A 6,844-nucleotide genomic window follows, 5' to 3' on the forward strand; every position below is an offset into this window, starting at 1 on the left:
AAAAGAAGCTAATAACTCTCAGCTTTGTGTGTTAGGCAAGGCTCTCTGGAAGGCTCTTTGCAAATGCTATTTTTGTGACCATTATTAACCTCTGCGATGTGGATATTACTCCTGGTTTATAGATTCAGATATTGGGACTCAGAGAAGTTAAGTGACTTATCTAAGAACACAAAAGGTTGATCTTAGGTCTCATTACAAAACCTTGTATCTGTTGTACTCTTCAAACACTCATTTCTTTCTTAAATTCTCCCAGGGACTTTCCTGGAAGTCCAGTGGTGGTCCCATGTTTAAGACTTCACCTTACAATGCAAGGGGTGCAGGTTCCATCCCTGGTTAGGGAACTAAGATCCCACATGCCTTGTGGCCAAAAAATCAAAACATGAACTAGCAACTATTGTAAAAAATTCAATAAAAACTTTTTTAAATGGCCTACATTTTTCTTTTAAAAGAAGATGTGGGATTGGCATAGAGAAAACTAGATTAGTAGAATACCATAAAGAGTCTGAAAGTATGCACATGTTCAGAAAGGAGAATATTTGGTATGTGCACCTCTGAAGCAAGCCAAAGCTGTTATTTACAAGAGTCAGCATTACAAATCATGGGACCAGACAGACTTCCAATAAATGGTGCCAGGGAAAAACAAATGGGAAAAGAAGTAAGTGTACCCTTATCTTACACAATGTACAAAAGATAAATTCCCCGCAGATGAAAACATCTGAGTGTTGACAAGCAATAGATGTAAAATCTTTAGAAAAAAATCTAGGAAAATATATTGATGAAATCAGTTAGCGAAGGAGATTTTAAACCAGGCAAAAAGACCACAAACTATACAGAAATTTTTTAAAGTTCTGTTTGAAAAAAAAAGAAAAAAGTTTTGTTTGAGGTCACTAAAACATAATCAGCTTAAAGAAATGGACAAGACAACCAATAAACTGGTAGAAATATTTGCAATGTATGTACCTAACGAAGTGGTATTCACATCATTGAGAGAGACTGTTCTGAATATAAGGAGTCATAAAAGTCAATAAGAAAAATACAACTCAATAGATAAGTGACCAGAGGCTTCCCTGTCGGTCCAGTTGTTAAGACACTGCCTTCCAGTGCAGGGATTACAGGTTCAATCCTTGGTCCAGGAGCTCACTTCCCTAGAAACCAAAACATAAAACAGAAACATGATTGTAACAAATTCAATAAAGACTTTAAAAATGGTCCGCATCAAAAAAACAAAAAGAATTGTTTTTAATAGATAAATGATCAGAGTTTGAATTGCCAGTTCATAGAAACTCAGTGGCATTAGATGTTGAGAAAAGACTGAACCTCACTAGTAATGAAGGGAAATGCAAAATTAAAGCAAGATAAGGTCTATCACTCAGATGTACCAGGTCTGATAACTCAATTGTTATGACCATATGGGGAAACAGGACAGACACTCTGGGAAGGGTACACAATATCCTGACATATCAAAGATGTACAAACCCTATGACTCAGTGAATCCAAGTGTCTGTCCTAGGAAACCTCCCACATGTGTGAGACAAGGCAGGTAAAAGGAGATCTACTGCATTGCTTGTTGCAGTGAAAAACTGGGAACCTGCCTAAGCATCCTTTATTAAAGAAATGAATCAACTGATTGATGTAGGCCCACAACATTTGTGTGCTGCACTTAAAATGATTTTGTAGAAGTGTGCGCACCTTCTAAAAACATACTATTACATTTAAAAGATTGTACATATTTTATAACTCAGGGCAATTACGTATTGTGTTTCTGCATAAATAGATATGCAGCAAACATTTTTTAGAAAGAATCTCCTAAATGGATAGGTACAACTGTGAATAGAGAGAGAAAGAGTGGACAGAGTGACTTGTGTGGTTGAATTCCTTAAAGCAGATTAAGGCAGAGGAAAGAAAGAGGTGTTGATTGAAAATAAAAAGAAATATATGGTATTTGTTTTTCTCTTTTTGTGTTTTTCTCTTTCTGTTTTCTCTTACTTCACTCTGTGTGACAGTCTGTAAGTCCATGCATGTCTCTACAAATGATCCAGTTTTGTTCCTTTTAATGGCTGAGTGATACTTCATTTTGTATATGTGCCACATCTTCTTTATCCATTCATCTGGAGAAAAAGTATCTGAAGCAGTTATGGCAAAATGTTAAACAGCTATTTCATCTTGGTGATGAGCATATGGTATACTTTTCTCAAATTTGCTGCATAGTAGAAAAAGTGTTAGTCACTCAGTCATGTCCAACTCTATGTGTCCCAATAGACTGTAGCCCACCAGGCTCCTCTGTTCTTTGGATTTCCCAGGCAAGAATACTGGAGTGGGTTGCCATTTCCTTCTCCACAGATCTTCCTGACCCAGGAATGTTCCATTGCATTGATATAAAATTCTGTGCGCATTTATATTCATTAAAGATGAAACTCTAGTAACCTATCTCCACATGATAGAATCTCAAGTGAATTTACCTTTTATGTAATAAAAAATATATATATTTATTTGCTTACTTGAGTGCACCCGATCTTAGTTGCAGCATCTAGTTCCCTGAAAAGGGAATTGAAGCTGGTCCCCCTGTGTTGGGAGCTCAGAGTCTAAGCCACTGGACCACCAGGGAAGTCCCTCTCCTTGTAATTTTTAATGTTATTTGTTTTATGAAGAATGTATACTACTTATAAAGTCTTGAAAAATAATGAAAAGCAAATCATCTGTCAGAATAAGAAAATAAATGACTTAGCCACACTACCTTGAAATCGTTGGATCCCTTGTCGAGGAACTAAGATCCTGCATGCCACATAGCGAGGCCAAATAAATAATTTGTTTGAACCTTGAAACTTTGAACTTAAAAAGGAAAAAAAGAAAGAGCCATGGCTGGACACAGCTATGCCAGACCAGGCAGTGCAGGAATTGCCAGGTAAGTTCAGAGGAGAAGAAATAGTGAAAAAAGCCCAAACAATTGCCAGGACATGGCTTCACCTGCACCCTCCCTTTATTCCTCCCCAAGCAGTAGACAACTAGATAAAAATACACTCTCATCATAGATAGAGCAATAGTAATTCTTTTCCTGATGTTACTAATGATGTACACTCATTATTTTTAAGAGTGTAGCATATAGAAAAGCATGAAGAATAAAAGTATTCTGATTCAGGTTATTGATGAGGGGCCCAATGAACAGTGAAAGGCAATGGGGATGAAGCACAGGGATGTGGAAGCGTGAGGCTGCTCAGGTTGGGAGGGGGAATAAAGCAGGAAGAATCGGCCAGGTTCTCACGGTGCTCCCTCCATTTCCAAGAGCCACCTCCCAGCCTCCCCTCCCAACAGCTCCTTATCTTCCTCTGGGAGGAAAATAAGGTCATCTCCCTGTTAACCATGTTGAAGCCCAACAGTTATGAAGTTAATTCTCCTGCAAACCCTCTCAAGCATGCTCTTTCCATAAACACTTGTGTGGCACCTGCCACTTGCTGCACACAGGGCTGGAGCCACACAGTGAAGACCCAACCCCACCCCTAGAATATGAGGTTCCTAACTTATGGCTCCTGGGGGAAGGATGGAGGAAGGGATAGTTAAGGAGTTTGGGATGGACAAGTAAACACTGCTGTATTTAAAATGGATAACCAACAAGGACCTACTGTTACAGCACAGGGAACTCTGCCCAGTGTTATGTGGCAGTCTGGATGGGAGAGGGGTTTAGGGGAGAATGGATACGTGTATATGTATGGCTGAGTCCCTTTGCTGTGCGCCTCAAACTATCACAACTTTGATAATCAGCTATACCCTAGTACAAAATAAAAAAGTTCTAAAAAATGCATTAGAAATTTTTTTAAAACCTTGATATGAAATATCTGAAATTATTGTCATATTTGTGATGGGATGTTGTATAATTATTGCTCTAATTTTATCTTTGTCTCATCCAGTGTCGGACACGACTGAAGCGACTTAGCAGCAGAAGCAGCAGGCACTTGATAGGGCTTCCCAGGTGGCTCAGTGGTAAGGAATCCGCCTGCAAATGCAGGAGACATGGGTTCAGTCCCTGGGTTGTGACAATCCCTTGGTGAAGGAAATGGCTACGCACTCCAGTATTCTTGCCTGGAAAATCCCATGGACAGAGGAGCCTGGTGTGCTACAGTCCATGGGGTCACAAAGAGTCAGACACCACTTAGCGACTAAACAAAAACAGCAATAAGGCACTTTATGTGTTTGAATTAATAAATGATATTATTTAGTTGTTATGATTGAATGAGTAGCATTATTAAATGTCATTAATGAATGACAAATGTCATTTTAAAATGCCCATTTTGATTGCTAATATGAAGTAAAAAATTCTATTGTGGTTATGTTAATAAAAGGAAATCTTTACATGAAGAAAAAAAGTAAAATGGATAACCGACAAGGTCCTACTGTACAGCCCAGGGAATTCTGCTCAATGTTATGTGGCAGCCTGGATGGGAAAGGAGTTTGGCAGAGAACGGATACATGTATATGTATGGCTGAGTCCCTGTGTTGTGTACCTGAAACTGTCACATTGTCAGTCAGTTATACTCCAATATAAAATAAAAGTGCTAAGGATTTAGGTGGAGAGCACCCACCCTGCAAATGGACAAGGGGAGGTGGGTTGGGGGAAGAACTCAGAAGGCTGTGATTTGCATGACTTCGTCAACAGGTCCCAACAGATGGGGCCCATCAGAAGCAGAGCCTCCCCACTGGGCGCCCAGCTTGTTGGCTCTGCTTTTGCAGAAAGTGCTTAATGGGTTCCTGTCTCCAAGCCCAAGACCCTTATAAATCATGAAATAGGTAAGCCGCCCCTCAGCAGGACACCAGATTAAAATGCCTGGAATGCAGCTGGCCTCTGGTTCTACAGCCCAGCTCCTAATTCTTCCCACACATTTCACTTAAGACTCGAATAAAAATGCCAAAAACAAAGAAACGTGACCTGGCGCTGACGGGGAAGAAAAAAAACATTTCATCACAGCGGTTTATCAGTGTGTGAGCCCTGCTATTCCCCCAGGGTCCTTGACAGTAAAAGCCGTGCTGGCTCATGTTTCTCACGGAGTCTCCACATCCCTAGAGGGCTGCCATGTTTTCATCATGGCCACACTGGGGCCTAAGCTGGACCCGCAGAACTGAGCTCCACCGTGATGACATCACACATGGGTTACTGGAAACCTTGGTGATCCGACAGACTCCCGGCTAGTCTTCTGAGATCTGCCTTTGGAAGCCATGGAAAGTCACCTTGTCACATCAGCTCAGCGAGCAGCCAGGATCCCGAACGCTAATAAGATGCTAGAAACCTTGGAGTTATGTTTTCTTAGGTTCACTTCCCACTGGCAGAATGAGGTGTTAATGCGCTTCCAAGTCACCACGTAAGGGGGGTGGGGAGGAGACTTTTGTCTTAGGCATGGGTGCTCACACACTTCCTGTGTGGCCTCTTCCAGGGGCCAGCTCCCTGGAAGGTGGGACAGAAGAGAAATGACCCAGGTTGTGGTCCTGAAGAGGCTTTCAGTGGGGGCTTCTTCAGGCTTTCTGTTCACCAGTCTCTGTGCAATACATCGGAAAGTACATGAAACTCAGCGAATGGTCTTTAAATGATAAGGAATTCCTTTGCTGGACAGCTGAAACTATACAACATTGTAAATCAACTCAACTCCAATATAAAGTAAAAATTAAAATTTTATGGAAAAACTGTAAGAAATTCATTTTGCTCTAAGTCACAAGCATTGGACAGAGGAGGCAGAGGCAGGTTCCTCAATTGTCCAGCTCCACAGTGAGTTCATCACGACTGCTGGCAGCTTGAGAGGTTTCTGGATAGGTCTCAGACCCTGTGTCTGAGCCAGGGATGGGTGTGCACACTTGTATTGTCATTCCTGTCTGCCTCAGGGAGATGGAACGCATGGAGGGCAGTGGCAAGCTGGGATGAGACACGGTTAGCATTGGGTCATGATGAAAACTGGCTGAGCTCAAGTGAGAGGGATGGGCTGGGGTTGGGGGCAAACAGAAAGAGGACCAAGATCAGGAGGATTGGGGAAGTAAGAGCTTCAACTCTGGAATCTTCAAGCTTTGCCCCTTACTTTGAGTGATTCTCCTACAATTTTGTGGGTATGTGGTCAGGGAGGAAGTGTGAGGAGGTGCAAAGAGTAGTAAGTGAGGGGTGGCATTTAGCCTAATCTGAACCAGGATCAACAAGGATTTCTAAAAAACAACATCCAGGAAACGCTTGAGAACCCAAGGGTGAAGGCACTTTCTGTTGCCTGAGAAGACAGCTTCATAATGCTGGAGCCAGGTGATAGAGAAATGGCATGTTCCAAACAGACAGCCTGAAGATAAAGAAGAGAGGGCAGAGGTACTCCCTGGTGGTCCAGTGGCTAAGAATCCACCCTCTAACGCAGGGAGTATGGGTCCAATCCCTGGTCTGGGAGCTAAGATCCCACATGCCTTGTGGCCAAAAAACCAAAACATTTAAAAAAACAGAAGCAGTATTGTAACATGTTCAATAAAGACTTTGAAAATGGTCCCCATTAAAAAAAAAAAAGAAGAAGAAGTTAAAGTAATGGGAGAGAGGCAGAAAGTCAAGCTGTGTGGCAAGGGCCAAGATGGGAATGTTGGTTCTCAGTGTGCCCAGGGTCTTCCAATCCTGGAAATGGCCCAACATCCAAAAGAACTGAACCCCAGCATGACTTCAGACCTTCAGCATGTAGCAGACTACAGAGATCCCTGGGACTCTGTTATTCTGCTGGGGAGAAAAAAGTGGCTGCCCACAGACCTCCATCCAGGTTCACACACCCCAGCTCTCTGCTTTCACTTTAAGGCACCAGAATCTGGGTCTCCTTATTGAAGGGCTGTCCTCAGCCTGCTGGATTCT

This window comes from Bos indicus, chromosome 21 (genome assembly GCF_029378745.1).
Source record: "Bos indicus isolate NIAB-ARS_2022 breed Sahiwal x Tharparkar chromosome 21, NIAB-ARS_B.indTharparkar_mat_pri_1.0, whole genome shotgun sequence".
Classification (NCBI taxonomy): Eukaryota; Metazoa; Chordata; class Mammalia; order Artiodactyla; family Bovidae; genus Bos; species Bos indicus.